General features: G+C 44.9%; 1 long non-coding RNA gene across 1 annotated transcript in view; it reads left to right on the forward strand.

Moving 5' to 3' along the window:
* The window catches only part of LOC118964531, a 44051-nt gene extending 23780 nt beyond the window's left edge, over window positions 1-20271 (forward strand). The window contains exon 3 of the long non-coding RNA XR_005051588.1: window positions 19875-20271. This is a non-coding gene — a long non-coding RNA (uncharacterized LOC118964531). The remainder of the gene's footprint in view (window positions 1-19874) is intronic.
* The last annotated feature ends 6351 nt before the right edge of the window (window positions 20272-26622 follow it).

Below are 26622 nucleotides of genomic sequence, written 5' to 3' on the forward strand. Positions count from 1 at the left end.
AGCCCTGTTAGTTCTCTCTCCCTACGGCCAGAGTTCAATCACTGAATTTTGACTGCACTCCAATCACAGCTGTGTGTCCAATCATAGGCAAATTACAATTGGCCCAGAACCAAGCGGCATGGCTGGCCCTTAAATTAAAATCAAATCAAATGTTATTGGTCACATACACATGGTTAGCAGATGTTTTTGCGAGTGTAGCGAAATGCTTGTGTTTCTAGTTCCGGCAGGGCATCAAGCAATATCTAACACGTAATCGAACAATTCCACAACTACCTAGTAGACACAAATCTAAGTAAAGGAATGGAATAAGAATATCTACATACAGTGCCTTGCGAAAGTATTTTGCCACATTTCAGGCTTCAAACATAAAGATATAAAACTGTATTTGTTTGTGAAGAATCAACAACAAGTGGGACACAATCATGAAGTGGAACGACATTTATTGAATATTTCAAACTTTTTTAACAAATCAAAAACTGAAAAATTGGGCGTGCAAAATTATTCAGCCCCTTTACTTTCAGTGCAGCAAACTCTCTCCAGAAGTTCAGTGAGGATCTCTGAATGATCCAATGTTGACCTAAATGACTAATGATGATAAATACAATCCACATGTGTGTAATCAAGTCTCCGTATAAATGCACCTGCACTGTGATAGTCTCAGAGGTCTGTTAAAAGCACAGAGAGCATCATGAAGAACAAGGAACACACCAGGCAGGTCCGAGATACTGTTGTGAAGAAGTTTAAAGCCGGATTTGGATACAAAAATATTTCCCAAGCTTTAAACATTCCAAGGAGCACTGTGCAAGCGATAATATTGAAATGGAAGGAGGATCAGACCACTGCAAATCTACCAAGACCTGTCCGTCCCTCTAAACTTTCAGCTCATACAAGGAGAAGACTGATCAGAGATGCAGCCAAGAGGCCCATGATCACTCTGGATGAACTGCAGAGATCTACAGCTGAGGTGGGAGACTCTGTCCATAGGACAACAATCACTCGTATATTGCACAAATCTGGCCTTTATGGAAGAGTGGCAAGAAGAAAGCCATTTCTTAAAGATATCCATAAAAAGTATCGTTTAAAGTTTGCCACAAGCCACCTGGGAGACACACCAAACATGTGGAAGCAGGTACTCTGGTCAGATGAAACCAAACCTTTTTGGCAACAATGCAAAACGTTATGTTTGGCGTAAAAGCAACACAGCTGAACACACCATCCCCACTGTCAAACATGGTGGTGGCAGCATCATGGTTTGGGCCCACTTTTCTTCAGCAGGGACAGGGAAGATGGTTAAAATTGATGGGAAGATGGATGGAGCCAAATACAGGACCATTCTGGAAGAAAACCTGATGGAGTCTGCAAAAGACCTGAGACTGGGACGGAGATTTGTCTTCCAACAAGACAATGATCCAAAACATAAAGCAAAATCTACAATGGAATGGTTCAAAAATAAACATATCCAGGTGTTAGAATGGCCAAGTCAAAGTCCAGACCTGGATCCAATTGAGAATCTGTGGAAAGAACTGAAAACTGCTGTTCACAAATGCTCTCCATCCAACCTCACTGAGCTCGAGCTGTTTTGCAAGGAGGAATGGGAAAAAATTTCAGTCTCTCGATGTGCAAAACTGATAGAGACATACCCCAAGCGACTTACAGCTGTAATCACAGCAAAAGGTGGCGCTACAAAGTATTAACTTATGGGGGCTGAATAATTTTGCACGCACAATTTTTCAGTTTTTGATTTGTTAAAACAGTTTGAAATATCCAATAAATGTCGTTCCACTTCATGATTGCGTCCCACTTGTTGTTGATTCTTCACAAAAAAATACAGTTTTATATCTTTATGTTTGAAGCCTGAAATGTGGCAAAAGTTCGTAAAGTTCAAGGGGGCCGAATACTTTCGCAAGGCACTGTATAAATATATGGAAGAGCAATGACATGCAGGGGGGTGGGGGTGGGGGGGATATCAATAACAAATTGTCAATCTCTCCTGGCTCAAAGTTGAGGAGAGATTGACTACATCACTTTGTGAGAGGTATTGACTTGCTGAACGCACCAAAGTGTCTGTTCAAACAACTAACACACAGCTCATACATACCGCACAAGACATGCCACCAGGGGTCTCTTCACAGTCCCCAAGTCCAGAACAGTATCTGTGAAACATGCAGTACTATATGGTGCAATAACTACATGGAACTCTCTTCCACATCAAGTAACTCAAGCGAGCAGTAAAATTAGATTTAAAACAAACAAACAGATAAAACAACACAGCACAACGGCAGACTGTGAAGAGACACACAAACACGCACACTCTACACAAACACACGTTGTAATGTTGTGGTATTGTGGATTTTACATTGTAAATGTGTAATAATGTAATAATGACATGTATGATGTTTTGTTTTAATGTAATTGTTCTGACCCTGTTTGGAACCCAGGAAGAGTAGTTGCTGTAATAAATAAATACAAATGACTAAATCAAAGTTGCGTGTCCAATGTATTCGCTAGAAGCCAAATTGACATCTGAACTTGTCCACATCTGATATGCATCTTATTTGACCTAACTTGACCTGTGCGAATACCCCAGGTTTGGTGGATAAAGTGTTGTTTTTTTACAGAAACTGATCATCCTTGCAAAAACACCTCCGAAATGTCATCAATAAAACACACAGTGCTGCCATTCTATGGACAATGTGACATTTCTTAATGTCAGCGCGGTTTCACAGGCCGGTGACAAAGCTTTCTCTGTTTAATTATTGTTGTTTTGGAGGAAGTGGGACCTGTTCCCACAATGGGTGGAGCACCATTTCCATCACATTGTCAGCTAGGGCCGTCTTTTGATTGGCTAATCGGAGGGGTGTGAGAGAGAGACTCTCATGGTCACACGTGACCAGAATGCTTTGAATCCTGGCTCCAGCTAACCCCCCCCACCCACCCTCCGACGCTTTAACTTCACTGAACACAGGGCGACTGCATTCCACGGCCCCTGCAGAAGCATAGTTTGGTCACCATGGTGAGGTCTCACATGAGGAGCACGCTTACACATGCAAACACACACACACAGTCTTGATGACATCGCTGTGACATTGAATGGCTTGAACCACTGACATGTGACAACCCAAAGAATTACCACAATGTGAGAATGTTTGACCTGAGTCTAGATACAAGGCCTAAATCCACAGTATCGCCATCAGCCAAATCTTCCTAATTTATTGGTCAAGGTAGAGAGATTGGGTAACATGAACTATATGGCATGGTGTTATAAACCCAGAGACATTGGTGTCCCTGGTACCACTGGTGTCCCTGGTGTCCCTGGTGCCACTTCCCAGCCCCACACCACTACAATTAATTTTCCTTTTGACAATATAATTACGAAAGTATGGGTGTTAATTTTCCAGCAGCAACAATATAGGAGGTTATGTCTCCATAAAGCGCTGTGGTAACAAAATGGTTAACTAACTGTTTATGTTTTACTGAACAATAGGGTCAATTCTATTCAGTTCGGTCAATTCTATTCAGTTCGGTCAATTCTATTCAGTTCAGTCAATTCAGGAAGTAAATTGAAATTCCAATTGAAGAATTGAAAGAACATCATTGAATTTGAATGGCATTTAAAAAAATTATTGAATGGAAAGGTATCTAAGGTATATATCTCAAGTTGAATAAAATTTTATAGAATTCGGCATTCACAAAAAGGGTAGGCAATGGCCTTTACATGAAAACACTTTTGATAATCAGCCATAGAAAGGGAATTTCTTTGGAGTGAGGACACTATGAGCGAATCAAAACACACAAGCCTTACCCCCACTCTCAACCCAAGACACACACACACAGACACACAGACACAGACACACACACACACAAAACACTGCCCCAGTTGTTCCTCTGTTGACAATGAACTCAGTGGAAGGGTGTCCATAGTGATGAGGAGCAACAGCTTATTCCTTTGGAGCTGCATCAACAATGTTTGGCACACAGAGCCTCACAGAGCTAAAACAGCATTGTCTGAGCTCAGTGAAAAACTAGCCTGACATACAGTAGAAAGCATAGCTCCAGCTTGGAACAGACTGCAACCATACACACATCCCTGTACAAGGACTCACATGGTACGGTGGCAACTCTCGACAACCTACGCTTTTGCTGCTTAATGTGAAGTGGATAAATGATGGGAAAGTCTTGTTGTTTTGACAGTGCAGTCTAAATATAGCACACGGTCCACTCATCTGTTTCCCGGGCGTCCTCATTCAAACGAGAGCATCACTTGAGTCAGCTCCTCCTTCTACTGTTGTTTGTTTGTCCAAGACCGTGAAAGTGTGTGTGTGTGTGTGTGTGTGTGTGTGTGTGTGTGTGTGTGTGTGTGTGTGTGAGAGAGAGAGAGAGAGAGAGAAGACTGGTTGCCCTCTAGGTTACAGAGAGCTGGTAGTCCCAGCCACCAAACTACTAGGTGTGAAACAGGGAAGAGGCTCAGGTGTGCTACCTATATCCCCCCAATAGAATCTCCATACTTTAATGATGACAGCTTCTCCATCCTAGAGAGGGAGATCAACCATTTCCAGGCTCAGGGACATGTACAAGTCTGTGGCAACCTAAATGCCAGAACTAATCATGAGCCATTAAATCCAAAGGAACTGAATAATATTAAGAAATGCTATAGATGGAAGGAAAATAGTGTGGAAATCTACCAAAAGCAATTAGGAACAACAAACCCTTCTAGACAATTTCCTGGACAAAAGGTTTCACTGTAATAGTGAAAGTGTAAACTTGGCAGTATAAAACCTAAACAGTATATTTGACCTCTCAGCTTCCCTATCAAATCTAAAAATGTCAAGCAGACAACCTAAGAAAATTAACAACAATGCCAAATGGTTTGATTAAGAATGGGAAAACCTAAGAAAGAAATTGAGAAACCTATCTAACCAAAAACACAGAGACCCAGAAAACCTGAGCCTTCACTATGGTGAATCACTAAAACAATACAGAAATACACTACGGAAAAAGAAGGAACAGCACGTCAGAAATCAGCTCAATGTAATTGAAGAATCCATAGAATCTAACCACTTCTGGGAAAATTGGAAAACTCTAAACAAACAACACAAAGAGTTATCTATCCAAAATGGAGATGTATGGATTAACCACTTCTCCAATTGTTTTGGCTCTGAAACAATGAACAAACAGCAAAAACATCAAATCAAATGTATTTATATAGCCCTTCGTACATCAGCTGATATCTCAAAGTGCTGTACAGAAACCTAACCTAAAACCCCAAACAGCAAGCAATGCAGGTGTAGAAGCACGGTGGCTAGGAAAAACTCCCTAGAAAGGCCAAAACCGAAGAAGAAACCTAGAGAGGAACCAGGCTATGTAGGGTGGCCAGTCCTCTTCTGGCTGTGCCGGGTGGAGATTTTAACAGAACATGGCCAAGATGTTCAAATGTTCATAAATGACCAGCATGGTCCAATAATAATAAGGCAGAACAGTTTAAACTGGAGCAGCAGCACAGCCAGGTGGACTGGGGACAGCAAGGAGTCATCATGTCAGGTAGTCCTGAGGCATGGTCCTAGGGCTCAGGTCCTCCGAGAGAGAGAAAGAAAGAGAGAAAGAGAGAATTAGAGAGAGCACACTTAAATTCACACAGGACACCGAATAGGACAGGAGAAGTACTCCAGATATAACAAACTGACCCTAGCCCCCCGACACATAAACTACTGCAGCATAAATACTGGAGGCTGAGACAGGAGGGGTCAGGAGACACTGTGGCCCCATCCGAGGACACCCCCGGACAGGGCCAAATAGGAAGGATATAACCCCACCCACTTTGCCAAAGCACAGCCCCCACACCACTAGAGGGATATCTTCAACCACCAACTTACCATCCTGAGACAAGGCCGAGTATAGCCCACAAAGATCTCCGCCACGGCACAACCCAAGGAGGGGGGGGGGGGGGCAACCCAGACAGGAAGATCGCATCAGTGACTCAACCCACTCAAGTGACGCACCCCTCCCAGGGACGGTATGAAAGAGCCCCAGTAAGCCAGTGACTCAGCCCCTGTAATAGGGTTAGAGGCAGAGAATCTCAGTGGAAAGAGGGGAACCGGCCAGGCAGAGACAGCAAGGGCAGTTCGTTGCTCCAGAGCCTTTCCGTTCACCTTCACACTACTGGGCCAGACTACACTCAATCATGTGACCCACTGAAGAGATGAGTCTTCAGTAAAGACTTGAAGGTTGAGACCGAGTTTGCGTCTCTGACATGGGTAGGCAGACCATTCCATAAAAATGGAGCTCTATAGGAGAAAGCCCTGCCTCCAGCTGTTTGCTTAGAAATTCTAGGGACAATTAGGAGGCCTGCGTCTTGTGACCGTAGCGTACGTGTAGGTATGTACGGCAGGACCAAATCAGAGAGATAGGTAGGAGCAAGCCCATGTAATGCTTTGTAGGTTAGCAGTAAAACCTTGAAATCAGCCCTTGCCTTGACAGGAAGCCAGTGTAGGGAGGCTAGCACTGGAGTAATATGATCAATTTTTTTGGTTCTAGTCAGGATTCAAGCAGCCGTATTTAGCACTAACTGAAGTTTATTTAGTGCTTTATAGCCGGAAAGAGCATTGCAGTAATCTAGAAGTGACAAAAGCATGGATTAATTTTTCTGCATCATTTTTGGACAGAAAGTTTCAGATTTTTGCAATGTTACGTAGATGGAGAAAAGCTGTCCTTGAAATGGTCTTGATATGTTCTTCAAAAGAGAAATCAGGGTCCAGAGTAACGCCGAGGTCCTTCACAATTTTATTTGAGACAGTTTTGAATGAAAAACACATTTTTGTCTGTTAAAATAACATCAAATTGATCAGAAATACAGTGTAGACATTGTTAATGTTGTAAATTACTATTGTAGCTGGAAACGGCAGATTTTTTGTAGAATATCTACATTATCAGCAACCATCACTCCTGGCACGTTGTGTTAGCTAATCCAAGTTTATAATTGTAAAAGGATAATTGATCATTAGTAAACCCTTTTGCAATTAAGTTAGCACAGCTGAAAACTGCGAGAAATTGCCAGGAAATTGAAGACTCCCTTCACAGAACAGCACAAACTGGCTCTAACCAGAATAGAAAGAGGAGTGGGAGGCCCCGGTGCACGACTGAGCAAGAGAACAAGAACAGTAGAGTGTCTAGTTTGAGAAACAGATGCCTCACAAGTCCTCAACTGGCAGCTTCATTAAATAGTACCCGCAAAACACCAGTCTCGACATCAACAGTGAAGAGGCGACTCTGGGATGCTGGCCTTCTAGGCAGAGTTCCTCTGTCCAGCATCTGTGTTCTTTCGCCCATCTTAAGGTTTTCTTTTTATTGACAAGTCTGAGATATGGCTTTTCCTTTGTAACTCTACCTAGAAGGCCAGAACACAGGAGTGATGGTTGCTGATAATGGGCCTCTGTACGCATATGTAGATATTCTACCAAAAAATCTGCCGTTTCCAGCTACAATAGTCATTTACAACATTAACCATGTCTACAATGTATTTCTGATCAATTTTATGTTATTTTAATGGACAAAAAATTTGCTTTTCTTTCAAAAACGAGGACATTTCTAAGTGGCCACAAACTTTTGAACGGTAGTGTACAGTGCCTTGCGAAAGTATTCGGCCCCCTTGAACTTTGCGACCTTTTGCCACATTTCAGGCTTCAAACATAAAGATATAAAACTGTATTTTTTTGTGAAGAATCAACAACAAGTGGGACACAATCATGAAGTGGAACGACATTTATTGGATATTTCAAACTTTTTTAACAAATCAAAAACGGAAAAATTGGGCGTGCTACTTAAACTTTTTAACATCATCCTCAGCTCTGGCATCTTTTCCCCAGTATTTGGAACCAAGGACTGATCACCCAAATCCACAAAAGTGGATACAAATTTGACCATGTACACAAACAACAAGTGTGTGGTTAGAATTGCCAAAAAAACACACATTTCTTTCCACAGGGTCAGGGGGTGAGACAGGGATGCAGCTTAAGCCCCACCCTCTTCAACGTATATATCAACAAATTGGCGAGGGCACTAGAACAGTCTGCAGCACATAGAATCTGAAGTCAAATGTCTACTATTTTCTGAGATATGGTACTTCTGTCCTCAACCAAGGAGGGCCTACAGCAGCACCTAGATCTTCTGCACAGATTCTGTCAGACCTGGGCCCTGACAGTAAATCTCAGTAAGACAAAAATAATGGTGTTCCAAAAAAGGTCCAGTTGCCAGGACCATGAATACAAATTCCGTCTGGACACCGTTGCCCTTGAGCACACAAGAAACTATACATTGAGTTGAAGTTGGAAGTTTTTCACAATTCTTGACATTTAATCCCAGTAAAAATGCAGTTCTGCCCACAAAGTTTCTATAGGATTGAGGTTAGGGCTTGTGATGGCCACTCCAATACCTTCACTTGCTGTTCTTAAGCCATTTTGCCACCACTTTGGAAGTATGCTTGGTGTCACTGTCCATTTGGAAGACCCATTTGCGAACATGATTTAACTTCCTGACTGATGTCTTGAGATGTTGCTTCAATATATCCACATAATTTTCCTACCTCATGATGCCATCTATTTTGTGGAGCGCACCAGTCCCTCCTGCAGCAAAACACCCCCACAACCCGATGCTGCTACCCCCGTGTTTCACAGTTGGGATGGTGTTCTTCGGCTTGCAAGCCTCCCCCTTTTTCCTCCAAACACAACGATGGTCATTAAGAGCAAACAGTTCAATTTTTGTTTCATCAGACCAGAGGACATTTCTCCAAAAAGTACGATCTTTGTCCCCATGTGCGGACTTTCAGGTTATGTCGATATAGAACTCGTTTTACTGTAGATATAGATACTTTTGTACCTGTTTCCTCCAGTATCTTCACAAGGTCCTTTGCAGTTGTTCTGGAATTGATTTGCACTTTTCACACCAAAATACGTTCATCTCTAGGAGACAGAATGCGTCTCCTTCCTGAGCGGTATGACGGCTGCGTGGTCCCATGGTGTTTATACTTGGGTACTATTGTTTGTACAGATGAACATGGCGTTCAGGCGTTTGGAAATTGCTCCCAAGGATGAACCAGACTTGTGGGGGTCTACAATTTTTTTTCTGAGGTCTTGACTGATTTCTTTTGATTTCCCCATGATGTCAAAGAAAGAGGCACTGAGTATGAAGGTAGGCCTTGAAATACATCCACAGGTACACCTTCAAATTATGTCAATTAGCCTATCAGAAGCTTCTAAAGCCATAACATAATTTTCTGGAATTGTCCAAACTGTTTAAAGGCACAGTCTACTTAGTGTATGTAAACTTCTGACCCACTGGAATTGTGACGCAGTGAATGATAAGTGAAATAATTTGTATGTAAACAATTGTTGGAAAAATTACTTGTGTCATGCACAAAGTAGATGTCCTAACCGACTTGCTGAAACTATAGTTTGTTAACAAGAAATTTGTAGAGTGGTTGAAAAAAGAGTTTTAAAGACTCCAACCTAAGTGTATGTAAACTTCTGATTTCATTTGTACCTCTGCCTAAACATCGGCGCCACAGGTAACTTCCACAAAGCTGTGAACGATCTGAGAGACACGCAAAGAAGGGCCTTTTATGCAATCAAAAGGAACATAAAATTCGACATACCAATTAGGACATGGCTAAAATATTTGAATCAGTTGTAGAACCCATTGCCCTTTATGGTTGTGAGGTCTGTGGTCCGCTCACCAACTAAGAATTCACAAAATGGGACAAACACCAACACCAGACAAACACTAACACAGACTCCGCATGCAGAATTCTTGCAAAAATATCCTCAGTGTACAATGTGAAACACCAAATAATGCATGTTAATTATCAAAAGCCAGAAAAGTTACATTCTACAACCACCTAAATGGAAGCGGTTCCCAAACCTCCCAAACCTTAACCATAACAAAGCCATCACCTACAGAGAAATTAACCTGGAGAAGAGCCCCCTAATGAAGCTGGTCCTGGGGCTCTGTTAACAAACACAAACAGACCCCACAGAGCCATAGGACAGCAACACAATTAGACCCAACCAAATCATGAGAAAACATAGAAAATAATTTACAAAAATACTGAGTGACCTAGAATGCAATTTGGCCCTAAACAAAGAGTAAACAGTAGTAGAATACCTGACCACTGTGACTGACCAAAAATGAAGGAAATATTTGACTATGCACAGTGAGCATAGCCTTGCTTTTGAGAAAGCCTGCCAAAGGCAGACCTGGCTCTCAAGAGAGGACAGACTATGTGCTCACTGCTCACAAAATGAGATGGAAACTGAGCTGCACTTCCTAACCTCATGCCAAATGTATGACCATATTAGAGACACAAATTTCTCTCAGATTACACAGACCCACAAAGAATTCGAAAACAAATCCAATTTTGATAAACTCCCATATGTATTGGGTGAAAAACCACAGTATACAATCACAGCCGCAAGATTTGTGACCTGTTGCCACAAGAAAAGGGCAACCAATGAAGAACAAACACCAACGTAAATACAACTTATAATTATGTTTATTTATTTTCCATTTTGTACTTTAACTATTTGCACATCATTACAACACTGTATATAGACACAATACGACATTTGAAATGTCTTTATTCTTTTTATTGTTTATTATCTATTTCACTTGCTTTGGCAATGTAAACATATGTTTCCCATGCTCCTTAAATTGAATTGAGAGAGAGAAAGTGAGAGATAGCGAGATAGAAAGGAAGAGAGAGAGAGAGAGAGAGAGAGAGAGAGAGAGAGAGAGAGAGAGAGAGAGAGAAGTGTGTGGGGGCTGTGTGTTTGTGGTGAGTCTAGGAGACTAATAATAGGAGGCATTCATCAGGGCTCTTTCTAAGGCAGAAAGGGGGAGGAGGACATGATATAAACAGAGCTGATTGCAGTTGGCCAAACCACAACCTAAGATCACAACACTGGTGCCAAAGCCATGCTCTTTCTAGGAAATCCAGCCCTAAGAATAGCCCCTTTGGGTCCATTCAGTGAGGATGCGCACGGCATTCTTGATTAGCCTGGAGATGTTCGTGTTGGCATGCAGCCGGGCCCATGTTGTGAATTCCCCAAGCGAAGCATGCCTGGGTTGGCTATGTGTTCTCAAGCAGGGACTCCTTTTGATGGTGATTCTTAATTGCTTGTTTGATCAGCCTGAAAGGCATGGCAATCTCTAGGACTTGTGTAAATCCTGGATGCTGAGTACCATTGGGATGAACAGTAAAAACAGCCTCATCCACAAAGCAGCATGGATTAGATGCTCAAATTAAAGGTTGCCCTAACCCACAGATCTAGGATCAGATTACCATAGTTAACCTAACATAGCCTTGATGAAATAATACCTATATCAGCAATTAGGGGAAACTCCCCCCTACTTTGGGTTGGGCAGGCAGGGGAAATAGGGCAGCCTTGTTTTTGCAGTCAACCTTCACTGTCCTCCAGTGCAAGTGGTGAAAAAAGTACCCAATTGTCATACTTGAGTAAAATTACTACTTGAGTAAAAGCAAAGATACCTTAATATAAAATGACTCAAGTAAACGTGAAAGTCACCCAGTAAAATACTACTTGAGTAAAAGTCAGAAAGTGTTTGGTTTTAAATATACTGTACTTAAATATCAAAGTAAATGTAATGGTGTAACAGAGTAGCTGGGTAAGGTAGGTTACTTTCTAAATGTAATCCGTTACAATTACTAGTTACCTGTCCAAAATTGTAATCAGTAACGTAACTTTTGGATTAACCAAACTCAGTAACGTAATCTGATTACATTCTGTTACTTTTAGATTACTTTCCCCTTAAGAGGCATTAGAAGAAGACAAAAATGTATGTTACCAATTGAACCACTTCTATTTCAGGATAAATCAATGTTAAAGTTTACATAGCTGGTCATAAAACAGGTTCAGCCCCTGGTTCGACCATGATCTGGCAGAGTTACTCCACCTCAAGAATTCCATTTGGCAAATTGCTCGGCACACGCATACTCGTTCAGGCAAATTGAAATAAGTGCACTCAGGCTATCCGGAAGGCCAAAGTTAGTTACTTTAAAGAGCAGTTCTCTCTCTGTGGGTTTAATCCCAAGGAAAACGGTTAAAGACCTGGAGAATAAACCCTCCTCCTCACAGCTGGCCATGTCCCTTAATATTGATGATGTGGTTGTTACTGACAAGGAGCACATGGCTGAGCTCTTTAATCCCCACTTCATTAAGTCAGGATTCCTATTTGAATCTGCCATGCCTCCTTGCCTGTCCAACATTTCCTCATCTCTCACCCCTTCAAATCCGACTATCCCCGATGCTCCTCCCTCTTTTTTCCCCTGCAATGATACAAAGTTTCTCCCTGCAGGCGGTCACTGAATCAAGGTGCTAAATGAGCTCCTGAAACTTGACCCCAAAAAAACATCTGGGTCAGATGGTTAAGACACAGTTCGTGAAGGCAGCCACAGTTCGTCCTTTATTGAAAGGGGAGATCAAGCTGATCCTAACTGTTTAAGCCAATTTCGATTTTGCCCTGTTTATCAAAAGTGTTGGAAAAATTTAATCAACTGACTGGTTTTCTTGACATCTATTGAATTCTCTCTGGTATGCAATCTAGTTTCCGCTCAGGTTATGGATGTGTCACTGCAACCTTAAAGGTTCTATATTATGACACCATTGTCCTTGATTCTAAGCAATGTTGTGCTTCTATTTTTTTGACTTGGCCAATGCTTTGATATGTTAGACCATTCCATTCTTGTTAAATAGTACCCGCAAAACACCAGTCTCAACGTCAACAGTGAAAAGGCATTCATTGAAAAGACCAAAAAATGTGTTTTGCTTTCAAAAACAAGGACATTTCTAAATGACCCCAAACTTTTGAATGATAGTGTTTATATATTTTATAAGTCAAAAAATGGATGCAGCTACTACAGATTGCCCCTTTTAAGTCTATCTAAAGTGTGTATTTTTGAGCATGTGTCCATTAGGCCTATGGAGTTTAAAATGTTTTATCAGCATGAATTAGATTGAGCGATAAAAGCCCCACTTTTATTCCATAGGCTGGGATCTGCACTACGCAGCTGTTGCAAGAGCACATTTTTTACTGGCTGTCCACTGGTTTCAAAAGCAATGATTGATAGGCAGCTTAAACTTCTTGAATTCAACTATTATTGGGTTCAAATACACATTTAGATTTGTGAACAGCCATCCACATCAACCCCAATCCGTAAGGCGCAGATATCTAAATGATAGAGCAGCAGCTTGATTCAATGTGCTATGTAGATTATATTTTTTTTATTTAACCTTAATTTAACTAGGTAAATCAGTTAAGAATAAAATCTTATTTACAATGACGGCCTACCCCGGCCAAACCCTAACAACACTGGGCCAATTGTGTCACCCTATCAGGGCTGGTTGTGATACTGCCTGGAATTGGTCCAGGGTTTGTAGTGATGTTTCTTGCACTGAGATGCAGTGCCTTAGACTACTGCACCACTTGGGAGCCCAAGATATCAATAATAAGTGATATCCGTAATGCCGTAGAGTACACCACTGCTGTCATCCTTCCTTCCAAGTGTTTATTCAAGTTGGATAATCTTCGAATGCCGACAGCAGTCGCACCATTGGAAGACATAGCTTGGACTGGAGCCTACAAAAGCCTATTCCTACCCTTTTCCCGCGATCCATCAAGCACATTTGGTGTGTCATCATAGTGGTCTCTGACTTGTGGTCAGACTCACTCAGGTGGAACAAACGTAAACTTGTGCCTTTTTTCAATGCTGATTTGAAGTGTAAAGATTTTTTTCCGCAAACATCCTTTCTGAATTAAATGTAATCCTCGAAGTAACCATCTAGTTTTTAAAGTATCTGTAATCTGATTGCATTATTTTTTGCTTGTTAAAGATTACAGTTACAGTTTTTTTGTAATCTCTTACATATAACGGATTACATGTAGTCCATTACTCCCCAACCCAGCAGAGTGGTTATATAAAAGACATAGGTAGCACTTGCATGTGCTGGACAGGCCCTGCTACCCAAAGCATACACATCAGGCATGGGACTGAAATACAGGAAAAGGGACAGACTTGGGGGTAGGGGAGGAAATGTGTGTGAGGGAAGTTCCTTGTTCTTGTTCTTGTTTATTGTTAGCTAAGTTTATTCAGTAGTCAAATGAGACATTGTCCTTCATTGTTGTTGTTGTTGGTGGTGGTGTTGATGATGATGATGATGACGACTATAGTGGTTCTGCAGTGGTAGCCGAGGTTTATTGCTAGTAGCGGTTATTTCCTGGAGAACACCATAATACGTGCTGTCCTCATTATTTGCTTGTATAAGTTGCACATATCCTTTGTCTGAGACAGGTAGAAAAGGCTAAATGCCACCCCCACATGCCCTGACCACATGACCTGAATTCCCGAACAGTATTCACAGATGTGGTAAAGAGATCAACCGAACTCGACCAAAACATTGGAATTGCCAGGTAAAAAGAATGTATGCAGCAGTTAAGGATAACTAACGTGGCAGGTTAGGAGACTTATGTTAAGGTTAGGAAAAGGGTTAGGGTTAACTAAAATTCTCTCCTAAACTGCTGCGAAAAGTTACTTCTGGTCATAGCTGTACTCCCTCTACTCAAAACCTCAGAATCTCTTCATTTCCTCCCATCAAAATTAGCCTACACTTAGGCTATTGTTTGTATGTGTATTGCACACTATGTTGGGGTAAAAAGCGGAGTATAAAAGGTTTATGGATGTCAACCCCAATACATGTTCATGTCATCTTCCCCAAACAACTGCATTACACTTTTAAAAAATGTCTATGCTACCAGCTTATACAAATGGGAGTTAGCATTTAGCTGACATTTTTTCTAACTCCAAAAAGGACTATTTCTAAATATTATACAGCAAAAACATCGGATTTTAGTAACCACATTGTGGGTTTAACAGATTTAACAAATATATCCACTTTGTAAAAAAAAAATGCATGTCACCAATGACTGCGTCCTTGTTCTTTCCCCAATGGTCTGCATTCCATTGATCTCTTTACCGCATGTATCTAATCAATAAGTATCTGTCAGTGCCCCCCGAGAAGCAGAGCTGATCCTTTGTTGAGCCAAGGCGAGAAGACGCTGCTCTACTCCTAAAGCCCATGTCAGATCCATGACCAAGGCTTTTCAATGATCCACATACTGTCACAAAACAGGCCTCTCTGAAACGAGTGGGGGCCTAGCTGAGGGATGATGTCACAGTACTGTGTTCTGTGAGAAAAAGGCCAGCTGTTTGTAACTGGTGGCAGTGGGGTCGCCTGCAGTGCAGGAGCGTTATATAAGGTGGTCACCGATACAGATCCAACTGGCTGTGAGGCTTTCATCTGCCACAGTGAGACTTAAGCCTGCCTGCTGGCCTGTCCACACCTCCACTAATATGCAGGGGGCTGGGGACAACCGCTATAAAACTCTGGGAAAAAATTGCCCTGTTTTGTAAAAGTATTTACTGAAAGGATGTGGTAGGGTCAAGGTCACAGTGGTCATTTATGCAACCTAGAATGCAAACAATATAGTGTGGGATGGAAAAAAGTCCCTGTGGACGTCTGGCAGTGTCACGTTCTGACCTCTATTTCTGTTGTTTTGTATTTATTTAGTATGGTCAGGGCGTGAGTTGGGTGGGCAGTCTATGTTTGTTTTTCTATGTTTTGGGGCATTTCTATGTTTTCGGCCTAGTATGGTTCTCAATCAGAGGCAGGTGTCATTAGTTGTCTCTGATTGAGAATCATACTTAGGTAGCCTGGGTTTCACTGTGTGTTTGTGGGTGATTGTTCCTGTCACTGTGTTTGTCGTCACAGGATAGGACTGTTTTGCGTTCTCACATTTCTTGTTTTTGTTAGTTTGTTCATGTGTAGTGATTTATTAAAACATGAATAACCACCACACTGCGCTTTGGTCCGCTTCTCTTCCTCCTACAGACGAACGCCCTTACAGAATCACCCACACCCCAAGGACCAAGCGGCGTGGTAAACAGAGGCAGCAGCAACAGCAGCAGCAGGAGAAGCGACTGGTGCAGCAGGAGCAACAGCAGCAGCAGCAAAAGCAGCAGCAGGAGGAGCAACAGCAGCAGCAGCAAAATCAGCAGTGGGAGAGGCTGCACTACTTGGAGAGATGGACTTGGGAGGAGATTCTAGACGGGAAAGGACCCTGGGCAGAGCCAGGAGAATATTGCCGCCCCAAGGCCGAGCTGGAGGCAGCAAAAGCAGAGAGGCGGCATTATGAGGAACTAGCACGGCAGAGCGGATGGAAGCCCGAGAGTCACCCCAAAAAATTTCTTGGGGGGGGGCACAGGGGGAGTGTGGCAGAGTCAGGAGTCAGACCTGAGCCAACTCCCCCCGTTTATCGTGAGGAGCCAAGGAGGAGCTCAGAACCAGAGCTGGTGTTGGAGGTGAGCGAAGCAGAGACTGTGAAGGAGTTAATGGGGAAATTGGAGGAGAGTGATATGAGGGACTTGCTGGTTTGGTGCATGAGGCACGACATTCGCCCGACGGAGCGTGTCAGGGATTTAATGGCACCGGGGTCAGCTCTCCATACTCATCCTGAGGTGCGTGCGAGGGGTCTGGTGAAGACTGTGCCAGCCTCACGCACCAGGCCTCCTGTGCATCTCCCTAGCCTTGCACGTCCTGTGCCATCTCAGCACTACAGTGCTCCTAGCAGTGCTAACTGTGGCGGGCGTGGTGCTGGTCAGGCACCGTGTTATGCAGTTGTGCGCACGGTGTCCCCAGTACGCGTGCTTAGCCCGGTGCGCTACATCCCAGCTCCCCACATCTGCCGGGCTAGGGTGAAGATCCAGCCAGGGCGGTTGGTGCCAGCCCTGCTCTCAAGATCTCCAGTACGCCTTCACGGCCCGGTCTATCCGTCACCACCTCCACGCACCAGCCCTCCGGTGGCAGCCCCCCGTACCAGGCTGTCTCTCCGGCCCATCCTTACAGGGGCTCCCTCCTCTCCAGCGCTGCCGGAGCCTCCCGCCTGTCCGGCGCCGCTGCCGGCGCCTCTGCCGGAGCCTCCCGCCTGTCCGGCGCCTCTGCCGGAGCCTCCCGCCTGTCCGGCGCCTCTGCCGGAGCCTCCCGCCTGTCCGGCGCCTCTGCCGGAGCCTCCCGCCTGTCCGGCGCCGCTGCCGGAGCCTCCCGCCTGTCCGGCGCCGCTGCCGGAGCCTCCCGCCTGTCCGGCGCCGCTGCCGGAGCCTCCCGCTTGTCCGGCGCCGCTGCCGGAGCCTCCCGCCTGTCCGGCGCCGCTGCCGGAGCCTCCCGCCTGTCCGGCGCCGCTGCCGGAGTCTCCCGCCTCTCCGGCGCTACCAGGGCCTTCCTTTTCTCCAGCGTTGCCGGAGCTTCCCGTCTGCCCAGCGCCAGCTGAGCTTCCCGTCTGCCCAGCGCCAGCTGAGCTTCCCGTCTGCCCAGCGCCAGCTGAGCTTCCCGTCTGCCCAGCGGCGCCAGCGCCGCCCGTCTGCCCAGCGCCGCCCGTCTGCCCAGCGCCGCCAGTGCCGCCCGTCTGCCAGGAGCCGCCAGTGCCGCCCGTCTGCCAGGAGCCGCCAGTGCCGCCCGTCAGCCAGGGGCCGCCAGTGCCGCCCGTCAGCCAGGGGCCGCCAGTGCCGCCCGTCAGCCAGGGGCCGCCAGTGCCGCCCGTCAGCAAGGGGCCGCCAGTGCCACCCGTCAGCCAGGGGCCGCCAGTGCCGCCCGTCAGCCAGGGGCCGCCAGTCAGCCAGGGGCCGCCAGTGCCGCCAGTCAGCCAGGGGCCGCCAGTGCCGCCAGTCAGCCAGGGGCCGCCAGTGCCGTCAGTCAGCCAGGGGCCGCCCGAGCAGCTGCCCCTCTGTCCAGAGCAGCTGTCGCCCCTCTGTCCCAAGCTGCTGTCGCCCCTCTGTCCCGAGCAGCCGCCCCTCTGTCCCGAGCAGCTGCCGCCCCTCTGTCCCGAGCTGCTGCCGCCCCTCTGTCCCGAGCTGCTATCGCCCCTCTGTCCCGAGCTGCTATCGCCCCTCTGTCCCGAGCAGCTGCCCCTCTGTCCCGAGAAGTTGTCCCTCTGTCCCGAGCAGCTGCTTCACCTCTGTCCCGAGCTGCCCCTCTGTCCCGAGCAGCCCCTCTGTCCAGTGGGGTCATTGAGAGGGGTGGCCATGGTGAGTAAGCCAGGGAGGCGGACAATAAGGCGGACTAAGACAATGGTGAAGTGGGGTCCGCGTCCCGCGCCAGAGCCGCCACCGCGGACAGACGCCCACCCAGACCCTCCCCTATAGGTCAAGGTTTTGCGGCCGGAGTCCGCACCTTTGGGGGGGGGGTACTGTCACGTTCTGACCTCTATTTCTGTTGTTTTGTATTTATTTAGTATGGTCAGGGCGTGAGTTGGGTGGGCAGTCTATGTTTGTTTTTCTATGTTTTGGGGCATTTCTATGTTTTCGGCCTAGTATGGTTCTCAATCAGAGGCAGGTGTCATTAGTTGTCTCTGATTGAGAATCATACTTAGGTAGCCTGGGTTTCACTGTGTGTTTGTGGGTGATTGTTCCTGTCACTGTGTTTGTCGTCACAGGATAGGACTGTTTTGCGTTCTCACATTTCTTGTTTTTGTTAGTTTGTTCATGTGTAGTGATTTATTAAAACATGAATAACCACCACGCTGCGCTTTGGTCCGCTTCTCTTCCTCCTACAGACGAACGCCCTTACAGGCAGACAGCTTTAATACGGCTATTCAAGTAGAATATACAGTACCAGTCTGCTTCACAGAGTTAAAGTAACAGACACATCTCAACGTCAACTGTTCAGAGGAGACTGCATGAATCAGGCCTTTGTGGACGAATTGCTGCAAAGAAACCACTACTTAAGGACACCAATAAGAAGAAGAGACTTGCTTGGGTCAAGAAACACAAGCAATGGACATTAGACCGATGTAAATCTGTACTTTAGTCTGATGAGTCCAAATTAGAGATGTTTGGTTCCAACCACCGTGTCGTTGTGAGACACAGAGTAGGTGAACAGATGATCTCCGCATGTGTGGTTCCCATCGTGAAGCATGGAGGAGGAGGTGTGATGGTGTGGGGGTGCTTTGCTGGTGACACTGTCAGTGACTTATTTAGAATTCAAGGCACACTTAACCAGCATGGCTACCACAACATTCTGCAGCAATACGCCATCCCATCTGATTTGCGCTTTGTGGGACTATCATTTGTTTTTCAACAGGACAATGACCCAACACACCAGGCTGTGTAATGACTATTTGACTAAGAATGAGAGTGATGGAGTGCCTCATCAGATGACCTGGCCTCGACAATCACCCGACCTCAACCCAATTGAGATGGTCAGAGTGAAGGAAAAGCAGCCAACAAGTGCTCAGCATATGTGGGAACTCCTTCCAGACTGTTGGAAAAGCATTCCAGGTGAAGCTGGTTGTGAGAATGCAAAGAGTGTGCAAAGCTGCCATCAAGGCAAAAGGTGGCTACTTTGAAGAATTTTAAATATAAAATATATTTTGATTTGTTTCACACTTTTTTTTGTTTACTACATGATTGTTTACTACATGATGTGTTATTTCATAGTTGTGATGTCTTCACTGTTATTCTACAATGTAGAAAATAGTAAAAAATAAAGAAAAACCTTTGAATGAGTAGGTGTTTCCAAACTTTTGACTGGTACTGTCTAAGTAGAGTTACAGTACAGTATATAGCACTAACACCTAACACGTTCATGAGGTTAAGTAACCCACTGCAGCTGAGGTTTCACCCGCTCTATTGATACTGTTCAGGGCATGCTGTTGTCTACTGTACACATTATGCCAAGCAAATTGCCCTTTCACCTAAATTATAGTCTCAAGACTTAATACCTTACCTTTGCTCTACTTACCTTTCCCTTATATTTTAGGGAGCTGGGGAGGGATTTGTTCAAGACACACGCTGCAGAACTACACCCAGTACCTCCCCCCTCAACATGTTAAGGTCACCCTGGCCCACGAGCTGTGCCACAGCCTGAGTGCCGCTGTGAGTACTGGACAATGTCATCCTTGCCTATTGTTATTGTTTTTCCCCATTGGTGTTCCAACACATACTTTTATTTGTTATATCACTGATATTTGATGTTTGATATATCATTATATGCCATTTGATTATATTACTTATTTTGTTGTACAGGTCTTGTTGCAGCTCTCTGTGTTAATTCATTGTCACATTCTGACCTTAGTTCCTTTGTTTTGTCTTTGTTTTAGCATGGTCGGGGCGTGAGTTGGGGTGGGCAGTCTATGTTCTTTTTTCTAGAATTTGGGATTTCTGTGTTTGGCCTGATATGGTTCTCAGTTAGAGGCAGCTGTCAATCTGATTGAGAACCATACTTAGGTAGCCTGGTTTCACCTTTGAGTTGTGGGTGATTATTTTCCTGTTTAGTGTTTTTTGTCATTCACCTTACGGGACTGTTCACTGGTCGTTTATTGTTTTTGTTCAGTCTTCTATTACTTCATTAAAAGATATGAACACTTACCACACTGCGCATTGGTCCTCTTCTTCTTCCACCAACAACGGCCGTTACATTCATTGCAGGACTTGAACCCTATGGGCTGATCTGTTCTTATCTCTTGAAATTTGTACAGTATTGCACACAATATCTAACTATTACAAAGGAAAACATTAGGCCATAGGGTTAGATAAGATCATGTCCTGGCTTGTTGTCATGCAGGATTTGTTTTGATTGTGTACATGTAGCATGATCAATCCAAAATCAAATCTAATCAAATGTTATTTATCACCTGCGTTGAATACAACAGGTGTAGGTAGACCTTACTGTGAAACGCTTACTTACAAGCCCTTAATTAACCAACAATGCAGTTCAAGAAATAGAGTTAAGAAAATATTGACCAAATAAACAAAAGTAAAAAATGTAATAAAAAGTAACACAATAAAATAACAATAACGAGGCCATAATACAAGGGTACCGAGCCAATGTGTGGGGGTACAAGTTAGTCGAGGTAATTTGTACATGTAGGTAGGGGTAAAGTGACTATGCATAGATAGTAAACGGTGAGTAGCAGCAGTGTAAAAATTATGTGGGGATGGGGTGTCAATGTAGATAGTCCGGGGGGCCACTTGAGGAAGAGGTTGTTGTCCTGGCACCACACTGCCAGATCTCTGGCCTCCTCCTTATAGGCTGTCTCATCGTTGTCGGTGATCAGGCCTACCACTGTCGTGTCTTCAGCAAACTTAATGATGGTGTTGGAGTCGTGCTTAGCCACGCAGTCGTGGGTGAACAGGGAGTACAGGAGGGGACTAAGCATGCACCCCTGATGGGCCACCGTGTTGAAGATCAGCGTGGCAGATGTGTTATTGCCTACCGTGACCACCTGGGGGGTGGCCTGTCAAGATGTCCAGGATTCAGTTGGAGAGGGAGGTGTTTGGTCCCAGGGTCTTTTCCTAAGTCATTTGTGGGCACTATGGTGTTGAACGCTGAGCTGTAGTCAATGAAAAGCATTCTCACATACAGTCTCTTCGGAAAGTATTCAGACTCCTTGACTTTTTCCACATTTTGTTAAGTTACAGCCTTGTTCTAAAATGCATTCAATATTATTATTTTTTCAGCAATCTACTCACAATACACAATACATAATGACAAAGTGAAAACAGGTTTTTAGAAATTGTTGCCAATGTATTAAAAATGAAAAACAGAAAAACCTTATTTACAAAAGTATTCAGACCCTTTAAAATGAGACTCGAAATTGAGCTCTGGTGCATCCTGTTTCCATTGATCATCCTTGCGATCTTACTACGTCTTGATTTGAGTCCACCTGTGGTAAATTCAATTGATTGGACATGATTTGGAAAGGCATACAACAGTCTATAGAAGGTCCTTCAGTTGACAGTGCATGTCAGAGCAAAATGTCAGAGCCATGAGGTCAAAATAATTGGCCGTAGAACTCCGAGACAGGATTGTGTCAAAGCACAGATCGGGGGGAGGGTACCAAAAAATTTCTGCAACATTGAAGTTCCCCAAGAACACAGTGACCTCCATCATTCTTAAATTGAAGAAGTCTGGAACCACCAAGACGCTTCCTATTGCTGGCCGCAAGGCCAAACTGAGCAAACAGGGGAGAAGGGCCTTGGTCAGGGAGGTGACCAAGAACCCAATGGTCAATCTGACAGAGCTCTAGAGTTACTCTTTGGAGATGGCAGAAACTTCCAGAAGAACAAACATCTCTGCAGCACTCCACCAATCAGGCCTTTATGGTAGTGTGGCCAGACGGAAGCCACTCCTCAGTAAAAGGCACATGACAGCCCACTTGGAGTTTGCCAAAAGTCACCTAAAGACTCTCAGACCATGAGAAACAAGATTATCTGGTCTGATGAAACCAAGATTGAACTCTTTGGCCTGAATGCCAAGCATCACGTCCGGAAGAAACCAGGCACCATCCCTACAGTGAAGCATGGTAGTGGCAGCATCATGATGTGTTGATGTTTTTCAGCAGCAGAGACTGGGAGACTAGTCAGGGATGAGGAAAAGATGATTGGAGCAAAGTACAGCAAGATCCTTGATGAAAACCTGCTCCAGAGCGCTCAGGACCTCAGACTGCGGTGAAGGTTCACCTTCTAACAGGACAACGACCCTAAACACACAGCCAAGACAACGCAGGAGTGTCTTCGGGACAAGTTTCTGAATGTCCTTGAGTGCGCCAGCCAGAGCCCGGACTTGAACCCGATCGAACATCTCTGGAGGGGCCTTGAAAATAGCTGAGCAGAAACGCTCCTCATCTAACCTGACAGAGAGGATTTTCAGAGAAGAATAAGATAAACTCTCCAAATGCAGGTGTACCAAGCTTGTAGCCTCATACCCAAGAAGACTCGATGCTGTAATCGCTGCCAAATATGCTACTACAAAGTACTGAGTAAAAGGTCTGAATACTTATTTGTAATAAATTTGCAAAATAACAAAACAAACTGTTTATGTGGTATTGTGTGTAGATTGATGAGGGAAAAAACTATTGAATCAATCTTAGAATAAGTCTGTAACATAACAAAATGTGGAAAGAGGTTTTTGAATTCTTTCCGAAGGCACTGTAGGTGTTCCTTTTGTCCAGGTGGGAAAGGGCAGTGTGGAGTGTGATTGAGATTGTGTCATCTGTGGATCTGTTGTAGCGGTATGCGAGTGGAGTGGGTCTAGGGTTTCTGAAATGACGATGTGAGTCCTACGGGGCGGTAGTCATTTAGGCAGGTTTCCTTCGCTTTCTTCGGCACAGGGACTGTGGTGATCTGTTTGAAACATGAAGGTATTACAGACTAAGGTCAGGGAAAGGTTGAACACATCAGTGAAGACACTTGCCAGTTGGTATGCACATGCTCTGAGTACACGTCCTTGTAATCCATCTGGCCTTGTGATTGTTGACCTGTTTAAAGATCTAGCTCACATCGGCTATGGAGAGCGTGATCACACAGTCAATCCGGAACAGCTGGTGCTCTCATGCATGCTTCAGTGTTGCTTGCCTCAAAGAGAGCATAAAAGGCATTTAGCTCGTCTGGTAGGCTCGCGCCACTGGGCAGCTCGCTACTGGGTTTCCCTTTGTAGTCAGTAATGGTTTGCAAGCCCTGCCACATTTCCCACGTATTGGGAACCCTAAAACCAACATGGCTATTTGCCTTGTTGGAGAACGAATCAATCTGCGAATGACTCACTTCACTTTGCCAGATGTTAAAAAGAGTGAACTTTAGTGACTAACGTACACTGAGTGTAAAGCAACATTAGGAACACCTCCCTAATATAGTTGCACCCCCTTTTGCCCTCAGAACATCCTCAGTTTGTATATTGGCCCATGTTGACTCCAATGCTTCCCACAGTTGTGTCAAGTTGGCTGAATGTCCTTTGGGTGGTGGATCATTCATCCTCGCTCTTTTGTTTGGGTTTCTACCCTGTGTTTTGTATAGTGTTTGTTTGGTCTTCGTCCTGGTCTTTACAAGGCACAACGTAATTTTTGTATAATAAAAAACCCTATTACGCATTCCTGCGCCTGTCTCCCGAATCATTCATACCAATGTGACAGCATGTTAAATGTGCAACCAGAGTGGAAAAAAACTCTTGACCACCTTTACTCCACACACAGAGACGCATACAAAGCTCTCCCTCCATTTGTCAAATCTGACCATAATTCTATACTGCTGATTCCTGCTTACAAGCAAAAATAAAACCGAAAGCACCAGTGACTAGACTAAAAAAGTGGTCAGATGAAGCAGATGCTAAGCTACAGGACTGTTTTGCTAGCACAGACTGGAACATGTTCCGGGATTCCTCTGATGGCATTGAGGAGTACACCACATCAGTCGTTGGCTTCATCAATAAGTGCATCGATGACCTCGTCCCCACAGTGACCGTACGTACATAACCCAACCAGAAGCCATGGATTACAGGCAAAATCCGCACGGAGCTAAAGGCTAGAGCTGCCGCTTTCAAGGAGCGGCACTCTAACCCGGAAGCTTATAAAATATCCAGCTATGTCCTCTGACGAACCATCATACAGGCAAAGCGTCAATACAGGACGAAGATCGAATCATACTACAATCGGCTCTGATGTGGCAGGGCTTGCAAACCATTACAGACTACAAAGGGAAGCCCAGCCGAGATCTGCCCAGTGACACTAGACGAGCTAAACTACTTCTATGCTCTCTTTGAGGAAAATACCACTGAAACATGCATGAGAGCACCAGCTGTTCCGGAAGACTGTGTGATCACGCTCTCTGCAGTTGATGTGAGTAAGACCTTTGAACAGGTCAACTTTCACAATGCCACAGGGCTTGTGAATGTGTACTATTAGTGTGTACTATTACGTGTACTATCAGCATGGGCTGACCAACTGGCAAGTGTCTTCACTGACATTTTCAACCTCTCCCTGTCCGAGTCTGTAATACCAACACGTTTTAAGCAGACCACCATAGTGCCTGGGCCCAAGAACACTAAGGTAACCTGCCTAAATGACTACCAACCCGTAGCATTCACGTCTGTAGCCATGAAGTGCTTTGAAATGTTGGTCATGGCTCACATCAACATCATTATACCAGAAACCCTAGTCCCACCCCAATTTGCATACCGCCCCAACAGATCCACAGATGATGCAATCTCTATTGCACTCCACACTGCCCCTTCCCACCTGGATAAAAGGAACACCTACATGAGAATTCATTGACTACAGCTCAGCATTCAACAGCATAGTGCCCTCAAAGCTCATCAATAAGCTAAGGACCCTGGGACTTAACACCTCCTTCTGCAACTGGATCCTGGACTTCCTGACGGGCCGCCCCCCAGGTGGTAAGGGTAGGTAACAACACATCCGCCACGCTGATCCTCAACACAGGGACCCCTCAGGGGTGCGTGCTTAGTCCCCTCCTGTACTCTCTGTTCACTGCATGGCCAGGCACGACTCCAACACCATCATTAAGTTTGCCGATGACACAACAGTGGTAGGCCTGATCACCGATAACGATGAGACAGCCTATAGGGGGGAGGCCAGGACAACAACCTCTCCCTCAACGTGATCAAGACAAAGGAGATAATTGTGGACTACAGGAAAAAGAGGACCAAGCACGCCCCCATTCTAATTGACGGGGCTGCATTGGAGCTGGTTGAGAGCTTCAAGTTCCTTGGTGTCCACATCACCAACAAACTAACATGGTCCAAGCACCCGAAGACAGTTGTGAAGAGAGCACGACAAAACCTATTCCCCCTCAGGAGACTGAAAAGATTTGTTATGGGTCCTCAGATCCTCATAAAGTTCTACAGCTGCACCATCGAGAGCATCCTGACTGGTTGCATCACTGCCTGATATGGCAACTGCTCGGCCTCCGACCGCAAGGCACTACAGAGGGTAGTGTGAACGGCCCAGTACATCACTGGGACCAAGCTTCCTGCCATCCAGGACCACTATACCAGGCGGTGTCAGAGGAAGGCCCTAAAAATTGTCAAAGACTCCAGCCACCCTAGTCATAGACTGTTCTCTTTGCTACCGCACGGCAAGCGGTACCAGAGTGTCAAGTCTAGGTCCAAGAGGCTTCTAAACAGCTTCTACCCCCAAGCCATAAGACTCCTGAACATCTAATCAAATGGCTACCCAGACTATTGCCCCCCACCCTCCCCCTCTTTTACGCCGCTGCTACTCTCTGTTGTTATCATCTTTGCATATTCACTTTAATAACTCTACCTACATGTACATATTACCTCAACTAACCGGTGCCCCCGCACATTGACTCTGTACCGGTACCCCCCTGTATATAGTCTCGCTATAGTTATTTTACTGCTGCTCTTTAATTACTTGTTACTTTTATTATCTGTATTTAAAATAAAATAAAATGTAACTGCATTGTTGGTTAGGCGCTCGTAAGTAAGCATTTCACTGTAATACCTGCTGTATTCGGCGCATGTGACTAATATAATTTGATTTGATTTGATTTGATCTTCATAAATGCCTGGAATTACTCAGTTGCAGAGAGAGAGAGACATAGGAGGTATTTTTTGTTCAGACCTGTAGCGCCACACCCAGTCATCCTTTTTGACCGTCAGGACTCGGCTGATACACTTGATGCTGCAGTGAGAGAACTTATCGTTGTTCTCCCAGACCTCGTTAGTGGTGTGAGGGAACATCAGGAACCTG

This window comes from Oncorhynchus mykiss, chromosome 5 (assembly GCF_013265735.2).
Source record: "Oncorhynchus mykiss isolate Arlee chromosome 5, USDA_OmykA_1.1, whole genome shotgun sequence".
In the NCBI taxonomy this organism is placed as follows: Eukaryota; Metazoa; Chordata; class Actinopteri; order Salmoniformes; family Salmonidae; genus Oncorhynchus; species Oncorhynchus mykiss.